Below are 19,917 nucleotides of genomic sequence, written 5' to 3' on the forward strand. Positions count from 1 at the left end.
AAAAAATATTCCTGGTTGAAGCCCGTAGAGACATTGTGCGAACTATGTTTTCTGAATCAGAAATATTCGACGAGAAATGATGGCATTTGAGCGCTTCCACCCAGACAATACTCTATGGGTGACCGGGGAGCCCCTTGAAACAAATGGTTCTTCTTTCTCCATACTTGTCTTGACTTCGCACCATTAGAGACGTGATCTTCGCTTCTCTAACTATTTATTTTAGTGGTTGAACACCCTAAAGCCGCAACATTCTTGCATCTTCAATTTCGTAGTGCCCTGAAAGTTTTGTATCTGCTTCTAACTAGGACATTAGGCTGTCATGACTTTATCAGCAGAGTGGCTATAACGCAAAAGGATGACAGTCGCATATTGCGCTTAGGTATCGCGTTTTGTTGTCTTAAAAAAAATAGCCGCCATTTCGCGTTGTTAGGCAAATATGTGCGCTAGCGCGGTGTGTTTCGCAGTATTTGCTTCATTAAACATTGCCGCGGTTCGCAAACCATAAGTTTTCACACGGTTACCGCTTATGGTTACAACCCCAAGTTGCCACCAGGTTGCCACTTGCTTACCACTCGGTTGCCATCTGAGATTACCTTATGCACATCTCGCAGCGAATATAGCTGAGGCTGAGGATGGGATGTGGATTAGGGAGAGGCTGGATTTTTTAAGTACTTTATTCATTTTAGTACTAGAGTACAGGATGAAGACACGCCAAAGCCACGAAAGGGCTTGTAGTGCGTCGTTAGGCAGCAGCAACAAATTCTCTTTTACAAAGCAGCATTTGTGCAAAAAACTAAAAGAACAGAACAATAAAAAGAAGAAAAGAAGTATCACACTTTTTTCAGTTTCACGATACGGTCAAGTAGTGCTCGGCAGGTGTTAGTCAAAAAGATCAGGCAATTCATTGAATACATGTGGGACATAGAATGATGTGACACATTCTCCAAAATGATTTAGCACTCCGGGAACAATGTACCTACGAATTTTTAGCAATGTAACTGTTTTAACGTTAGCCGCCTTAAAATTATTTTTCCAAAAATATCTAACTACAACAGTTTGTGTGAAAATGGTGTCGAAAGAATGCAATCCCGAGGAAAGAAATACACTTTGTGATTTTTGGGTGTGGAATATAAAACACTTTAACCATGTTCTTAAGAAGACGGTTTATTCTGCTTTTCCATGGGAGAGTTAGAGACAGCACATGTAATACCTAAGCACAGCGTATCCCAGACTCTGGACCATTAGAGAGAGGGAGAGAAAAAGACGAACGGAATGGCAGGGATGTTAACTAGGCGACGCCCGTTATGCTACCCTACTCGTGGGAAGGGGAACGAAGGGAGAGATAGAAAGGGGAGAGACCAAAAGGAGATCACTTTTCCATGTGTCCGTTGGCCATTACTTGCAGGGTACTCAAGGCACACACTGATAGTTCAAAACCTTGCACTCTGTTCTGAGTCCTTTAAGAACTTGAAAAGTGCCTTCAAAGCTATCCTCTTGGATGGAGGCTTACTCCAAGGACCCAGAATCTTGGCTTCAGTATGGGGCCGAGGAATATGTCTATTTGCAAAAGGGTGGTAAGTCGTTAGAGCATACAACATGCATGAAACCCCTCTAAGCTTCTTACTCAGTAAGCCATGTGAGTATTCCAGAATAAATAGCTGTCCAGGTATACACCAAGATATTTTCCCACCGGAGCATAGGTAATGGGATAGCAGGAAGACGAGGTGAATCTGGAACTGGGCAAAAAAATTGATCCACTTTCCTGGAGCAGTTTATGCAGGTTCCTAAAGCAGTCTAGCCGAGTTTTCTGAAAGCTGATCGGAATTAGGTTGCTTTGGAACCAATCATATAGCTTAGTAGCATCGTGTTGAAGTTGCCAAAGTGCGCAAGAAAAGTCGCTTTTAGTTGAAATGAGCAGGGTGTCATCAGCGCATTGATAAATATTCAAAATAGTCTCCTTGAGCCAGCCTCTTGTCGTCTCATATTTTATGGTTACTACCCAGTTGATCTCAATTAGGTTGCATTGGAACCAATCATATAGCTTAGTAGCATTGTGTGTAAGTTGCCAAATTGTGCAAGAAAAGACGCTTTTGGTTGAAATGAGCAGGGTGTCATCCAGCGTATTGATAAATTTTCAAAATAGTCTCCATGAGCCAGCCTCTTGTCGTCTCTTATATTATATGGTTACCACCCAGTTTACCGCTACCATCGCCTACCACCCCAGGTCATGACCTGGTTACCACATCGGTACCTAACCCGGATAGGTTACGACTTAGTTACTACACCATTGATCGAGCTTGGTTAGCTGTAGTTGCTCTTGATTGAGAGTCAGCAGCAGAACACCATAACCATAGAGTCACCATGACGGCTGAAAGGGCAGGATGAGCTTAACCCGAAAACGTCTGGGTCATAATGAAAACGCAGTGAAATGAAAACACGTTGTTAGCGCGTAAAAAAGAACGAGGGTTTGAAGAGAAAAAGATGAGTGCGATAATTGAAGGGGTTGGTTTAGCTAAGCCTCCACCGATGAATTGTGACGTCGTTCGAACGACACACCTGCAAAATGTCATAGCCGCACCAATATATTGGGACGGGAACCAGCGGAAAAATTGGGAAGAGTAAAAGTAGACAAGACATCGCCACTTCATTATCTCACCTTTGCGTTTGTTCGCTGGCTTCACCTATCAAACGTGAACAAACATGCCAAGGTTATCGTTCTTGCAAGATAAATGGGGAAACGCATTAGACATTTTGTTTCGGTGCACAAACGGGCTTGAGAAAAAGAAGCCTAACTAAAAGAACAACTTGATCCGGCATATTGCAGGAGGTTGTTTTAGCAAGGGCCAGCGAAGAGGGGAAGGCTGGGAGGGCCGCTCTCCCGAAAGCAGCACATTGAGCCCTGAGAACATTTATGCATTATGAGTCCAGGCACAGACTGCCTCTTCGGGACCCGCTTCCGGAAGTCAGGACCAGAGAAGTCCATATGCCCTGTGTTTCCAAACTACATGACGAAGAGAGGCATCTGAAGCGTTGCCTTCCTTCGGTGCTACGCCTCAATCAACGGTCTTCACATACGCACATTTTCCTTCTGCACCTGTCTTGTTTTTTTTTCTTCTTTTAAACGGCCATCTACGAACTAATTTCAAAGGTTCTGTACAAAAGTAACGATAAAGCACAGTCAAAAGCGCTGTGGAAATGGCGACGCTATAACGAAAGAACTTTAATAAACCACGAACTGATCCTTTCCAACCGAGCAAGTGAGTTATCTTGCATGGAGCGTATACACCACCTGTTTTTTTCCGTAGCAATTGCACAATACCTTGCGTAATTTCACTCGGAGAACTTTGTTCATTTTGCTCAGCTAGCAACACTCGTAACTATTTTCATTTGCTGTTGAAGCAGAAAATGTTGAAAGAAATCAAACAAATCAAACGCCTTGAAGCATCGTAATTCAAACATGTTTTCTGCTTGATCAAGAAATTCCTTAGAATCACTTTTTAATTGTCAGAACACAGCTAATAGCTTTATGAATCAATTTTATTCACATATGTTTCAACTGCAAACACGCAATTGTTCACTGGTGATAAAAACGTCCTGGTGCGAAATCCTCCAAAGTACCGCGTTCACCCACAAGGCAGGTACAAGCTGTGGCAGAACCTTGTGAAGGGCGTCATATTGCGACCTGCGTAGCAGAAAGGAGTGCACGAGGCGGAATACACGAAATGGTTTGCTTGAGAAAGAACAGCAACTGAAATCTTTCCTCCGGAAGCCGCATTTCGTAATTTCCGACATCTGACGATAGTACATTCCTGAGAACTAAGCTGGAAGAACTAACGTGATGACTGGTGGCAACAGATTTGCATCTATTTGCATCTAGCTATTAGCAGACAAGTTGGTTTCGGTGACTGTTGGCTCCCTTCATAAATTTGTCAAACGGGCCCCTCATTTCATTTAACTTGTCTGCTAATAGCTTAACGAGGGTCTCGGTTCTGGCAGTCTTGATGCCATAGGTAGCATAAGAGGGCTCTCGCACAGTTTCCGCCCTCGCCGTTAGATGACGTTCTACGTCACGCTCGCGGTATTACAGGACGTGCTACGTCCGCCGCTATGGTCGAGGGTGGCGCTGGTGAACACTCTCAAGGCTCGCTTACACACAGTAAACATAAATACCCACGAGAGCAGCAGATTGGACAGCCGTCGCCGTAGCTCAGTTGGTAAGAGCACCGGACGCGATATTCGGAGGTCGTGGGTTCGGATCCCACCGGCGACATGGTTGTTTTTTCTGCTGCTTTAAAGTAATTTTCTTTAAGCGATTTATTAATCTAAGTATTATTATCCCACTGATAAGCATAACACATAAAAAAAAATTAACGTTCCCCTATGCACCTTCGTTTCGGTGACTGTTGGCTCCCTTCATAAATTTGTCAAAAGGGCCCCTCATTTTATTTAACTTGTCTGCTAATAGCTTAACGAGGGTCTCGGTTCTGGCAGTCTTGATGCCATAGGTAGCATAAGAGGGCTCTCGCACAGTTTCCGCCCTCGCCGTTAGATGACGTTCTACGTCACGCTCGCGGTATTACAGGACGTGCTACGTCCGCCGCTATGGTCGAGGGTGGCGCTGGTGAACACTCTCAAGGCTCGCTTACACCAAGTAAACATAAATACACACGAGAGCAGCAGATTGGACAGCCGTCGCCGTAGCTCAGTTGGTAAGAGCACCGGACGCGATATTCGGAGGTCGTGGGTTCAGATCCCACCGGCGGCATGGTTGTTTTTTCTGCTGCTTTATAAGTAATTTTCTTTAAGCGTTTTATTATTCTAAGTATTATTATCCCACTGATAAGCATAACACATAAAAAAAATTAACGTTCCCCTATGCACCTTGGTTTCGGTGACTGTTGGCCCCCTTCATATATATATATATATATATATATATATATATATATATATATATATATATATATATATATATAAGGAGACAAGGTAAATGAAATGAGGGGCTCGTTTGACAAAACTTATTTAGGGAGCCAACAGTCACCACCGAAACCAAGGTCCATAGGGGAATATTTATTTTTTTATGTGTTGTAATTATCAGTGTGATACTAATACTTAGATTAATCTATTGCCTAAAGAAAATTACTTAAAAAGTCGCCGATAAAACAACCATGCCGCCGGTGGGATCCGAATCCACGACCTCCGAATATCGCGTCCGGTGCTCTACCAACTGAGCTACGGCGACGGCTGTCCAATCTGCTGCTGTCGTGGGTATTTATGTTTATTGGGTGTAAGGTGACCTTGAGAGTGTTCACCAGCGCCACCCTTGTCCATAGCGGTGAACGTAGCACGTCCTGTAATAACGCAAGTGTGACGTAGAACGTCATCAAACGGCGAGAGCGGAAACCGGACGAGAGCCCTCTTATGGTACCTATGGCATCAAGACTGCCAGAACCGAGACCCCCGTTAAGCTATTAGCAGACAAGGCAAATGAAGTGAGGGGCTCGTTTGACAAACATATTAAGGAAGCCAACAGTCACCGAATCCAAGCTGCATATCGGAATGTTTCTAATTTTTTTAATATCTAGTCCCAATCAATTAGTTTTAAAGAAAGTTACTTATAAAGCAGCAGAAAAAACAACCTCACTCTCAAAGTTCGCTTACGCGCAAAACATAAATACCCACGTAAGCAGCAGATTGGACAGCCGTCGCAGTAGCTCAGTTGATAATAGCACCGGACGCGATTTTCGGAGGTCGTGGGTTCAGATCCCACCGGCGGCATGGTTGTTTTTTCTGCTGCTTTATAAGTAACTTTCTTTAAAACTAATTGATTGGCACTAGTTATTAAAACAAAGAGAAACATTCCCCTGTGCACCTTGGTTTCGGTGACTGTTAGTTTCCTTGAATTATATATATATATATATATATATATATATATATATATATATATATATATATATATATATATATATATATATATATATTGCGGCATGATGAAGACTTGGTCTACGAGCGCGATGCAACAAGAAGAAGCTGAAGTGCGCAGGGACTTTTTCTGGTTAACCAGTAAACCGTTTTACCTTCAGCTCTCATCGGTGTTCTACCGAGTTGTGACACTGGTGGAGGTGCTGGGGATGCACAGGACTCCTTCCGGCCGTCCACAGCGAGTCCCGGACATCGACACGCCTTTCCATCGCGCTAGCCGCCGACGTCTAGGCCTTTCCCCGGAGTACAACCATCTACCGGGCGAATCTTCAAACGTCAAAGTTCGCCGGGTCTTCCAAGCCATGGCACCTCCCACCCCTACGTCAGTGACTCTTCACAACACCAAGGTACCGGAGTGCTTCCGCGGGAACGCGTTTGAAGATGTGGAAGACTGGCTCGACCAGTTTGAACGAGTGGCCAAGTTCAACCAGTGGAGCGTGGACCAGAAGCTTTGCAATGTTTATTTTGCACTTCTGGGTACTGCTAGAACTTGGTATGAAAACGACGAGGCCAGCTTGTCCACATAGAATGACTTCCGCCGATAGATGGTGGACACTTTTGCCACTGCTGATCGACGAGAGAATGCGCTGCGCCTGCTTGAAGTGCGCGTCCAGAAGCCAAATGAAAGCGTAGCTATGTTTGCGAAAGACATGGCTCGAGTTTTTCGCTGTGCCGACCCCGATATGACTAAGCAAAGGAAGCTACTACATCTCATGCATGGCGTCAAGGAGCAGGTGTTTGCCGGCTTGGTGCGCAACCCACCTCAAACCGTCAGTGATTTCCTCAAGGACGCTACAGCTATAGAGCGAGCCCTCCAAGAACGGTGCCGCCAGTACGACCGACCCTTCGCCGGTGTTCCACCGACTGCGGCGGCACTCACTGCAACCGACGGGAACACCCTTCGAGACCTCATTCGACAAATTGTCCTTGAGTAGCTGCAGCGAATTAGTGCTACGAGCGTTCAGTCACCAGAAGCCGTCGCGGCAGCCGTTAGGAAAGAGCTCCGGCATGCTCTGTCACCGTCTGCACCATACCACGAGTCTCTTCCAGTTGACAGCGCGGCAGCCTTTTGCGAACCATACCACGTGCCCCAACCCAACAGCAACACGGCGGTCAACACGGCGCCTTACTATGAGCCGGAGCCGCAACCCGCGAGCTATGCGGAAGTCCTTCGTCGTCCGCCGCCAGACCACGCCCCACCGAGCTCAGCGAGCCGTCAGCAGACGCGGTTCTTCCAGGAGCCTCAGTGGGCACGTCCCGGTTGCCCTCAGCAGCGCCGAACTGACCTGTGGCGCTCTTATGACAGCCGACCACTCTGCTTCTTCTGCAGACAACATGACCATATGTATCGGTACTGCCGCTACCGCCAAGAGGGGCAGGCCTTTCCGCCTGGTTCTGCTAGACGCCATTTCGACGCTGGCCGTGCCCAACTCGAGGGCCCGCCGCTCAGCGGGGAAGCCGACTCACCGGGCTTCCGCCGCCGCTCCCCATCTCCACGGCGTTATTCTTCACCGACGCGTCGTAGCGATGTTGACGTTAGCGGACGGCGGACCCCGAGCCCTCGCCGGGGAAACTAACCACCGCAACCTCACGAGGGGAGGTTGCAATCAGTCGAAAAGTTTCAAAGCCATCGTCCTTTCTTGTCCTCTGGCCTTGTGCCGTTGCGCTGTTTCACTAGAAATCATGTCCGACCAACGTTCCCATCAGTTATTGTTGTACAGCCGGTCTACTCCACCCTCTTCAAGTGCCAAAGACACCTTTTAAGCAAATTGACATGAATCTCCTGGGACCATTTCCGACGTCTACTGCCGGGAATAAATGGATAATTGTCGCCACCGATTATCTAACTCGCTACGCGGAGACAAAGGCTCTGCCCAGGGGTACCGCCGCCGAAGCAGCTCGGTTCTTCGTAGAGAACATTGTCCTCAGGCATGGCGCTCCGGCACTCATTATAACTGACCGAGGAACTGCCTTCACGGCCGAGTCATCGGAAAGCGACGGCCTATCACCCCCAAACCAGTGGATTGACGGAACGCCTCAATAAGACAATCGCCGACATGCTCTGTATGGACGTGGACGTGACCACAAGAATTGGGACGAAATTCTTCCCTACGTCACGTTCGCCTACAATACGGCACAACAAGACACCACTCGCATGACGCCTTTCAGCCTTCTTCATGGCCGACCAGTGAGAACTATGCTAGATGCCATGCTGCTCCCGAATGCCGACGGCGACGATGTCGATCAGGACGCCGAGGAATTCGCACAGCGCGCAGAGGAAGCTCGCCAACTAGCGCGTGTGCGCATCAGAACTCAGCAGGAGGCTGACGCACGACGCTACAATCTTCGTCACAGACATGTAATGTATGAACCTGGCGACAAAGTGGGGTCTGGACGCCTATTCGCCGTCGTGGACTCTCCGAAAAATTATTACGGCGGTACTTCGGGCCCTATGTTGTGCTGCGACGTTTACCCGACGTCACGTATGAGGTGGTGCCGGACGGGTTATATCGACATCCAAGCGACGCCAGCAACAAGTCGACGTCGTCCATGTTGTACGTATGAAGCCGTACTACTCGGACCGATCTTGACCTCCTACTTCCTTTTGTTACCATCGAGACGATGCTTCCTGAGGAGCGGGGCAAATGCCGCATGCAAGAAGACGCCAAAGATGAAGACTTGGTCTACGAGCGCGAGGCAAGAAGAAGAAGAAGCTGAAGTGCGCAGGGACTTTTTCTAGTTAACCAGTAAACCGTTTTACCTTCAGCTCTCCTCGGGTTCTACCGAGTTCTGACACTATATGTATATATATATATATATATATATATATATATATATATATATATATATATATATATATATAAATAATGTCTATGCCTGTTACAAGCGGGATTTAAATATACAAATCTCATCAAAATTAAGTTTCAGTTCGCTTCTGCAATGCATTAGGTACAGAAGGGAGAGCCGCGTCAAGGAATTGCTTAGGTCGGTTTCCTCGCATGTCAAGGATGTGATATGACAATTGAGTCCAAGAGGCCGAAGTTCACCCTCAAGCACACAACACGTTCCGTTCATCGGGCAATTTCACATAGCTAGCGCTACCAGCCGGTGCCCCAGGCCACGCACTTGTCCTGTTAGGAGCGTTAGCAGAAACGGTGTTACGGGAAGTGCCACTTGCAGGGCGCGGGCCGCATTCCATTGCATCGAATGACCGACGAAATTTTGAAATTTCGAAATTTCGAGAAAATTCGAAAAAAAATTTTGAAATTGACGAAAGTTTGATACGAACGAGTTTGATATACTGCGCGACTTGTACTTTTACACAGGGTCATCCAAAGGATAATCAGCTAATGACTCGATATATCCGGGTTAGATATATCCCTGGTTGGCTTTACATAACATTCTGGAGAGAACGCAGACGCAATTTTATATGACAAAACATAATGCGATGTGGAACCGACGACATAACAGGGCTGCTCGCGGTAAAGAGCATCTGCTGAGACACCTGTCACTGCGACTAAAATGCATTGCACATTTGTCTACGCATCACTGTCAGCAAGAACAAAACAATTGCTTGGTACTTTCAGTATGAGTTTCCCTGCCCCAGCCCCTACGTCAGCATAGTTTCTGAACGACAGGAAAAAAAATGTTACGGACAAGATGAATAAAAACTTTCTGTCGATTAGACATCTCAGTATTTCAATTTTAGAGAAGAGCTGCTGCTGTATTTGAACCATAGGCGACCATAGACGCAGACCACAGATAAATTTATCCTCCTGGTCACAGTCAAACGGACTGAAAATAAATCCATCTAAATCTAAAATTATTGTTTGAAGAGAAAAAAATGAAAAAATGAACCAGCGAAATCATGCCATATTCTACGAAGCACAATACATTGAAATGGTAGAATTCAATATACTATTTGGAGTAACAGTTAGGAACACGTTAAGCTGGGACCTAAATGCTCCTAATATATGCAAAATATCTCTCAGTAGGTGAGGCTGTCTCACGTTGTCCCGTTTTTCCATCCAACACGCATTAAGCACGAAATACATCTTGCATTATTTTTGTCGCACATTTACTACTGCATGCTAGTCTGGGGCAGCACAACCAATACTATTAAGAAAAACTCTTTAAATCCAAAAAAGAATTGTCCGGTACATTGCTAATTATAAACACCTAGTACATACCGGCCCTCCATTCGCGACCTATAATGTCACCCCCTTTTCATTATAGGTATTCAAGATATTAGACACGTATTGTTTGAACAATCCCTTACCGTTATCTAGAGTGCCACGAACGCCTTTACAAGAAACATGGAAAACGGGCATGTTCTTCGTTTTCGAACAAATTACATGCACCACTCATTGAAACACAACCTTACTGCAATTCTAAACACGGATAATTTATTTCCAAGTCGACATTAAACCATTTGAGTCAAAAATTCCTAATACATTGCAAAAAGAAGGAAAAAAACGGGCAGAGAAAACAGAACAAACAACACACGCCTAGGTATCAGTTTTTGGAAAGCCCTTGTGCTTTATTTTTGGTCTAAAAACTGAGCTTTATTGTATGCTTTTCTTAGTAAGGTTATCTACTTTACCTTTTACTTTCACTGTTACACGTGTGAGGTGTTTTGAAGCACTTGCTGCTTGACAAAGTTTATAAGCGGCTATTGAAACTTCTAAAAGCGATTTTTGCCATGTATTATTGGTATATACTGAACCTGCTGCCAAAAAATATTGGACTGGTATTACTTCCATAAAGAGCCACATGTTTGTATTGGATGTTCGAGTGTTAAAACATGTCACAATAGTTTTTTTCTCATGTTGTCTTCAATCAATGCATATGCACTGCGGGACATTGTATGGTCTCCTGCGCCTCGCCATTCTGCCTGGAGCTGCTTTTCGGCCGAGGCTTCCACCATATATGGTGAAATAAAATGAACTGTATTGAACACGCAGTGCTGAACGAATGCGGAACTTGGTTTTATGCTCCGGCAGCGCGCAGAGCAATTCACCGCCGCTAATAGCTGAGCCTCTGCTCGGGCGAATCCTGACTGGAAGCATTTGCCAATGCCATTACAGCCCTAGACACGTGACAACGACGCAAGCAAGGCTGTTAACTGAGTCTAATGCCATTCGCCGGAAATGGCATCAAATTCGCTGCGTGAAAGGGCAACATTGCAGTTGCCTGGAACCCAGTGAGTTCTGCAGCCCAATTCGGTGCCTTAATCATAGTCGCCCCTTATCCTCCGCTTTCCTCTCCTCCAGATTGCTCGTCACTGGTACGCGTAGCTGCTCACGGGACACACCACATTACAAACTGTTTGCTCTCATGGGACACTTACACAAAACGTTCCACAACACTGCTTGGGTACAAACGGTCGCAAACGGTAGAACCATTCTGCACATGGTAACTAAAACGTCCCTAGAAAATAGCACTGGCAACTGCCGGCACTTCAACTTGATAATGTCGGTAAAGTTCATTCAGACAGACGGTGGGGGAAGAGGGGAGAGACGATTGCCGCAGGCGCCGCTGAAAACCAAGCACGAAATTTCTGATAGCGGATGGAGGCGCTGAGAAAGGGAGTAGGCGCCGTAGGTTCCGCAACTAGCGTCAAGCTGCGTCTCCCTCCCACTTATTCAGAGGGCTCGAAGCATCTCGAACAGACTCCCGCGCGGCGCTTCGAAAAGGTCGCGGAGAGAGGAGGAACAGGGCTGTGAGATGAGACGCGCAAGCAGGAGCCCGTACTTTCCTGCGTGCTCCAGAGCGATCTTTTTCTTCTTTTTCTTCCCAGCCGCTGCGCGATCTTCCTTCACGCTACTGCTTTTCTCATCGCGCTGTCTTCGCTATCGCCCTCTTCAATTCTCCCCTGCGTTCCGCGCTTGCTCTCTTTCACCCTACCATGCTCTCATCCGCTCGGTTACGCCGAAGCCGACGCCGAGGCACGCCCCTCAACGCATGGAAAGAGCGCTTAAGAGCTTCGCTCTATAAAAGCCAAGCAAGCACTACTAAATATGCCATGGTTAAGGAAAACAACAGCGACAACCCTCAGGAATTGCAGATATGAGAAGCCAATGGAGGGATGTCAGCAAGGAAACCATACGCTAGGAAAACCCATTGATTAAATATAGTTTTTTTTGTTCTCAAGTGCCTTATTTCGGAACACGCAGCATGTAAAACGACATCTTAACGGGGTTGATACCAGTGCAAAATAAATTTTACTGCTCATAACGATAGGCTGTTGAATGCTTCATTACAGAGATGTTTGGCATATCGCTCAGCGTCCGCTACTGTTATCGCGTTCCGTTTAATGACTGCTTGCACGTGCTGATTGGTACCGACGTAGCAGAAGTGCGCTCAGTGGCCCGCCACCTGGTACCATCTAGCGGCTTTAAAGCTACTTGCGCAGGCACAGTAGCGGCGATACGCGCTTTGCAAAAATTCGCTAATGGCTGGCGTATGGCGTAACGCAGCAGGGACGAAGAGAGCTGTTGTCGTTCCGTTCTGCTTTCGTGCTTGATACGTTACGCTGAACACTAGACAGTTTCCTGCATCAATACATAGTTCTTTAGAGGCAGACAAATAACACACTCTGGTCCTTTTCCGTCCTGTACTCAGTCGACAGGAATATTAAGGGCAACGCTCAAGCGGCGCATGACAGCACCTCTGGTCCAGCCTGGGTGAAAATTGCGCGTTTCCAACTTTTACTTAGTTGGTCACAACCCACACATAATCGTGCACCATAACTGGCACCTGGGGTTCGCCAAGCTGCGCAGGCGGCGATAAGCTGTCAAGTTTTCCCGATAATGATCATTGTGACTCAGTTCACCATGGTTTGGAGGAGGACTATGCATGCGCATCTTAGATGACACTCACATAGTGCGCGGGTCAGTGCAGAAGCAGCAGCACAGGTGATACACCCGCGCTTCTAGTCTCGGCCGCTGCGTCCGAGCCGACCTCCTCTTTGGCGCTCTGCCAGCCTGTTGGGAGTTGTGGTTGTCCAGGGGGTGACAGGCGCAGAATATGGTGCTTTCCGCGGATTCACCACGGCGGATGTGGACCTCGGCGGAACAAGAGACAGAGATGCAGCTCCCCGTACACAGGTGAGCGGAGCCTGGGCCGTTGGCTGCGTCGGACATGTTAGCGAATGACGTGCAATTAAGCCGTTGCCAATAGAAAGCAGCTATAGCAATGTCCCAAACCTAACATCCGAGTCCTAAAATCGGATCATAGGCTTCTGGGTGTAAAAACAAAAATGTGCAGAAGGGTGCGAAGCAAACCACTAAGAGTTTTAGTGACCTTCCCATACCGATTTATTGCTGACTGCTTTCCCCAACATTTTTCAGTTCATCGCTGATAGTTCCTCTGTTATCACTGTTTGGTTATTGGTTGACCCCTGATCGTTCTCTTTCGCCGCCACAGATTATATTCAGGAACTTTTTCCCGCTCTTGCTATACCCTGCGTCGCTGCTGACTGCTGGAGTATGTCAAACATCCCATGCGCCAAATTTGGAATGTCCATGCGTCGTGCAAATCTTTGTCCTCAACCTTTGATTATGTTTTCTTCGCTCTTCTCTCCCACCTGCTCGTATGTTTCTTTGATAGCTTGCGCAGGGCTGCTTATGATTCACAGCTCTTAATGGGCCAGATACACGGTTCTCACTTTTCTCGGTTCCATACATGGCCTACTGCAGCCTTGCCACAAGACTGTTAAAAACAAAACTGACGGTTCCACGGGTTACTCGTCTGAAAGCAGGTCGGCGGCATCCAGAGTCACATTAGACACAACTAAGAAAGAGATGCGTTTGAAGAAGTGCGGCACAGGCTCTTCTTCAGCTTCGAGAGAGGCGACCAGAGGGCTCGTTGTCAGGTGCTGACAGCCGAGCGTGGCTAGTCGCCAGCCCACAAAAGTGTAGCAATTGCAGAACACGTAGCCAAAATTCACAGCTCAGTGTAGTTATCTGCAAACTGGTGCGCAAGTTGGGTTCATTCACTTGAATCTTCGGTGCCCCAGCAACTGATTTGACTCAGGCAACACTCTATAATTTGGTGGAGCTGGCTGCTCTGCATTCTTAAAAAAATCAGCTTCGCGATGTGCAAGCGCGTGCTTAAGGGCACAGGGTAAGGTAAAATTAGAAAAAAATCGTTTTTTTTCTCTTGGAATTCTAGAAGTTCAATTCTTTCTACACATGTTCTATGATCGCACTTTCCTCAGAAAGCCATATTTACGGCTGAAAAACGCTTTTTCAGAAACCAAGTAGTTAGCGGCCACGCCCCCTTTCAGGATTAACGTCAATTTGTTCAACCAAAAAGTCCACCACCTGATTTCGAAACTTGTCTAAAATCAGCTACATATAAAAAATTGTCTGCCAACTATTGTACAGCTCCTCTTTTTTAGCCAAGACAATCCTGAGACGCTTTGCACGGTTTTTCCACGTTTTTGCAACCTTCATGCAGCTGCGTCCGAGTGCTATCCCTTTCGATCAGTATTGTAAATTGTGCCGGTGTTGGTTGCTGCTGATAAGTTGAGATGCCCATGGCAAAGAAGGCCTTCGTCAGGCGTGAATTTCACGGCAACCGCTACGCTCATCGTGAAAAAGCAAAAGGATGTCCACGACCGAATGAGATCCCGAACGCCGAACGCGCCAGCTCCTCGACATCGAAGCTTACAAGATTTTCTCTGTGCTTCCAGGAAGAGGATGTGCTACAGAGCAGCAGCCAATATGCCTTAATGGACATGGACGGCATTTGTGCCGCAATTACACAGATTTGTGTGTGCAGAGAGTGCGGTGGAAGTGTTGAGCTCATCGAAATTGTGAAAAAACGGGTAGGTGTTGCAAGCGTTTACAGTTTGAACTGTGAAGTGTGTAGTGCCGCACAACGATTTGAGACGTCGAAGAAAACTACTTCTGGCCTCTATGAAGCCAACCTCAGGTTAGTGTATGCCTTGAGGTCCATTGGTAAGGGAATGGCTGCAGGAAATATACTCTGTGCTATGCTAAACCTTCCTAAGCCGCCGACAAAGTTTGCGAAATATAATCAAGAGATTCTAGGTCACATCGAAGCTGCTACTCAGGAGTCGATGAAAAGGGCAGCTGACGAAGCTGTGCAGCTGAATGAGGGGGATAAAGACATCGCAGTTGCTCTTGATGGAAGCTGGCAGAAGCGAGGCCATACTTCCAATAACGGCATAGTCTCTGCGACCAGTGTAGACTCTGGGAAAGTGCTGGATGTGGAGGTTTTGTCTAAACGTTGTCCAAAGTGCAGCATCAAGGGTACAAACAGTGACCCCCTTCATAGAGAGGTGTGCCAAAGCAACTACCAAGGCACCAGCGGTGGAATGGAAGTCGCAGGAGCACTGAAAATTTTCGGCAGGAGTGAGGAGCTTCACGGCGTTCGATACGTCAAATACCTTGGGGATGGTGACAGCAAGGCTTTTATGGCTGTGAAGTCACAAATGCCATATGGTGATTCCGTTGAAATATCCAAGGTTGAGTGCATAGGGCGCGTGCAAAAAAGGATGGGCACAAGGTTACGAAGGCTAAAAAAAGGAAACAAGGCAGGAAAACTCTCTGATGGAAAGAGCCTCTCGGGCCGAGGCCGACTGACTGATGCAGTAATAGACAAGCTCCAGACGTACTATGGTTTGGCCATCAGAAGAAATGTAGGAAACCTGGATGAAATGCGAAAGGCCGTTTGGGCAACCTTCTTCCACTTATCGGCCACAGACGATGACCCATGCCATGGACTTTGCCCAAAGGGACCTGATACGTGGTGTGCCTTCAACAGAAGTCAGTCAGAGGGCAAGCCATTTTTCCACAAGGAGAGTTTGCCTGCATCTGTCTCGGAGGCTATCAAACCCATTTATAGGGAGCTATCGAAGGCTGAGCTCCTAGAGAAGTGCCTGCATGGGCGAACTCAAAATGCAAATGAGTCGTTCAACCATGTTGTTTGGGAACGCGCGCCAAAGAATGTGTTTGTTAGGCTTCGGACCCTACGGATGGCAACACTGGATGCTGTTCTTTCATTTAATGATGGTAGCATCGCACGGGCCAACGTTTTGAAGGCGTGTGGATTGAACCCAGGGAGCAACACCTTCAAGTGGCTGAGGGAAGCTGACCATAAGCGCATGTACTTTGCGGACCGAGCAACACGACAGCTAACAAAAGAGGCCCGACAGTGAAAATGACAATCCGAAAAGCGAAAAAATGACGGCGACTGTGACTACGAAGCAGGAGGCTGTTACACGAATTACTATGGAGGCGTTTCTGCGAATAAAAAATGGTTTTTCACATCTTTTTTCTCTTTACGCTCTATTATCTCAAAACAGTGTTTTTTCTTACAAAGGTACCATTATTTCCAATGCCTTTCAAGACAGACGGCTGATTTTTTTTGCAATCATCTACATAAGTGTTGCCAACTACTGAACTAGAATTAAGCAATTTCACTGAGCAGTTATTTTGTTATGAATTTTGAAATGCGCAAAGAAAGGCCAGATTTGTGTACTACCGGAAACAATTTTATTAAAAATCGAATTTTCAACACATTTCAAATATTGTAGTTCAGTAAAAAGAGCACAAAATTTGGCAAACAATGATATATGTATTATTAGGCTACTGTTATTATTTAGTGAGAAACATGTACCTCAACATGGCCTAAAATGCATGGGAAGTATAGGGCTTACCCTGTGCCCTTAAGGCTCCGAGGAGTGACTGAGTTAGTATTCATACGCGCTGACTAGCAAAGTACGTGTCATCATTCAATCACGAGTAGGTTCGGAAACGTCGTGTTATTTCAAATATGGTTGGCGAAAAAAATACATGAAAAAAATGGTTCTGTCTCACGTACATCTCGGTAAGCAGCTGAACCGCGCCATAAACGAAAGGGATTAACGAAGAAGTGAAACAAGAAAGGAAGAAAGCTGTGTCGTAGTGGAGGGCTCCATGATTTCGACCTCCTGAATAACTTTAACGTGCACTATAATTGGACAGCACACGGGCGCCTTTTGCGTTTCGCCTTCATCGAAACGCGGTCGCCGCTGTGGGGTTCAAACCTGGGGACTCCAGCTCAGAATTCGCGTGCCCTATCAAATGAGCCACCGCGATGGGGAAAAAAATTCCACATCTCTACAAACACTTTTTTTAATCATCACTGAATGTATGGGACACTGCAGCGGCAGCTTCATGTTTAAGCCTGGACATTGGCAACACGTGTACGGAGAATCACAGTAGGCGGACACTTTCCCAAGTATATACGAGAGGTGTTTCAACGTGCCAACTCTCCTTAGTTTAGCTTGCGTTTTCTTTTATAATGCAAGCTCTACTAGCCCAATTCTTCTGATTTCGCTTCGTTGGGGTCGTCGTCCGTCCGGATGCCTCATGCCTCATTCATGATATATACAACTATATGAGTACTGTACAAAGCTACCGATTATGACACGGCCCCTAACGGCCTCTATACCGCTGTGAGAATGGCCAACTGGGGCAATCGAATTCGAATCAGATATGCTAGCCTAGACCGTCATGGAGAACACGGTAGACTTCAGCCATGAATCTGCAAAATCTTTTAGAGGCTAATTGCGGATATTTCCGCTTCAGTGATAGCGGCAGTTATTCGCGGTGTCTTCGCTGGCGCTAAATACGCCACGGATAAAAATACACTGCTTAGCGCTGATTACGAGCCGTACCCTTAGAGTGAGGTGTTGTATTATTGCAACGTGAGCTGTACAGTTCTCTTTCGGCGAAAAAGCAATTGCCGTGGGCGTGTCCGTACATGTGCGCGTGCGTGTGCGTGTGTTTTCATCCTCTATCTGGTGGGTGCACTCGTGGGCACCCACCGCTAAAAATGCCGCTCCCACTATCCACCCGGCGACCTATAAACTCCAGAAGGCCTCCACCCACCTCCACCGCACGGAAGTCTACACCCCATCGTCAATGCCGCATCGAAGCGGAACGCAGAAGCGAACGAAAAAGCGATGGCGAATTCAAATGCATAGACTCAAGGGGAAGGCGATGAATGTAAAAGTGTAATCACAATCAATACTGCTGAACGCAGACTTGCTGCATCACATCTTGTGAACGCCTATCATTTTTTTGTTATGAGCCTCTAGCGATCTACATCAGCAATAATAATGGCAGTGGACAAGCTCGAAACGCGGCAGAAGGACTTGATGTGCATAATTGCCTCACTGGCCTCGAATGAGTGGCCAGAAACTGCTGTTGAAGGCTGAGCTGCTCGCTCCTTAGTCGCGAAACTTTCGGCGTTACAAATTTTGAGTGCGTGTGATGGCGGCTGGTACTGACATTGATGAGAAAAAGAGTTCCTAAACTTAAACCGTGCAGTCAAGAATAGCTTTAGGTCAGAATACAAGCGAAAAAGGAGTTTTTCAATGTCTAATTGGGCATCCAGAAGATTTCTAAGAACTTGCAAAAATTTCTATGGGCGACGAGAGCCGTTTGGAGAAAAATGCATTCTATTTGCTATAGGTATTGCAAGTTCCTCGCAGGACAGATTCACATATATGACTGTATTATAAGTAGTCAACAGGGTTGAGAAATACTACGACGAAAATATCAGAACATTGCAATTTCAATTTACTGCCCTCATTCAACAAAATTGTAGTACGCTGCACTAAAGAAATGCGAAAGCATTTGCATTTGAACACCAGCAACGTTTTTGAATGAACTTTTCCTCATGTGACATCTCGTGACGTTTGAATGACGTCAGCAACTTTTTTCAAGATATTGTTGTCTTTCATCAGTACACATCCCCAACACCTTTCATCGTTATGCACACCAGAAAGCGTTCAATTTGTATCGCTCTCTCAAGTTTGTACCAACGACGCCTCGTAATATATTTGTTGCGGGCTCACCTGGCACGCAGAGGGCCTGGGATTGAACCCGAATGCCGGCGAGTTTCTTTTTTCAAATGCGGCCATGTGAGAGGCATCACTTCCCGCGGACATTTTGAGGACATATGTTTCGGACAACTTCCGGTGGAGTGCTTTCCTTCGAATGAGGCATATAATACCTTTGCATTACAAACTCACCAGGGAAGGTTTCGTCGTGAAAGCATCGTGGAGGCCGATGGGTGGACGGCTGACGGCTCTGCCAGGCTTGCCGCTCTCTGGAGCACGTAACGTCATTGACCACCGACTTGGGGTCTGGGGGCGGCGGCCGGCACAACCTCTTTGTTCTATGTGTTTGGTGCCGCAGCGTCGCAGAAAGACAAGGCCTTGACTGAGCTTCGAGACCGGTGGCCACCCAGTTGACCACATCGCGGATCCCGCGCTGTGGGCGGAGTTCCCTGAGGCAGCGGGCGAACCCTATCTCCACGGCACCACGCCAACACCGAGAGAGCACGGTCGGGAGGAATAGTCTTCTAAAAATCACTGTTCATGTCTGCTCGTCACTAAACAACGAATGCTCGGCGTAGTGCCTACGTTTGTATCACCGAATGCTGAACGAAGAGGATGAAATGCGTGCGCACGAGCGATTCTTCTTTCAATTCTGCCTCCTCTTCTTCGTGGCTCTTGCGCAAAAAACAGTACTTTGGTTCAGCCACAGATCTGTTTGTACCGCTGTGCAAGATTTCTTGAAAGAATCTCATCGACTGCATTGCTAAATGTTACAATATTTTCTTTTGTGTGCATTCTTATATTTTGATATATTTAGTTATTCCTTTTTTAATCCCTCGTCCTTCTTTTCTTTTAACATCCAAACTCTTATCCGTTTTCATTTCATGCTCTTCTTGAGGAAGAATCCACCGGTGCTGCATTGCTCGAGCTTTTTTTTGCCTTTATTGAGTACAGGTGAATGGCAACTTCTGCCTCCCGTTTCTTGGCCGATCCCTCAGTCTGGGTATGTGCTATTTTTTGAGAGGCTGACAACAACAACTGCTGGAAGGACTTCGCGGTGCCAGTATGAGCAGCCG

The 19,917-nt window shown here is 46.6% G+C and overlaps 1 long non-coding RNA gene and 1 other non-coding gene across 2 annotated transcripts; one reads left to right on the forward strand and one right to left on the reverse strand.

Annotated features, from left to right (window-relative positions):
* Nucleotides 1-3,593: 3,593 nt before the first annotated feature.
* LOC144100828 (uncharacterized) lies at nucleotides 3,594-19,444 on the reverse strand. Its single transcript, XR_013307858.1, has 3 exons — nucleotides 19,034-19,444; nucleotides 12,862-13,111; nucleotides 3,594-3,682 (listed from the first exon to the last, which is right to left on the reverse strand). It is a non-coding gene; the product is annotated as an uncharacterized LOC144100828 (long non-coding RNA).
* TRNAS-CGA (transfer RNA serine (anticodon CGA)) lies at nucleotides 4,197-4,270 on the forward strand. Its single transcript has one exon. It is a non-coding gene; the product is annotated as a tRNA-Ser (tRNA).
* Nucleotides 19,445-19,917: the final 473 nt, after the last annotated feature.

Source organism: Amblyomma americanum, chromosome 1 (assembly GCF_052857255.1).
Source record: "Amblyomma americanum isolate KBUSLIRL-KWMA chromosome 1, ASM5285725v1, whole genome shotgun sequence".
Lineage (NCBI taxonomy): Eukaryota > Metazoa > Arthropoda > Arachnida > Ixodida > Ixodidae > Amblyomma > Amblyomma americanum.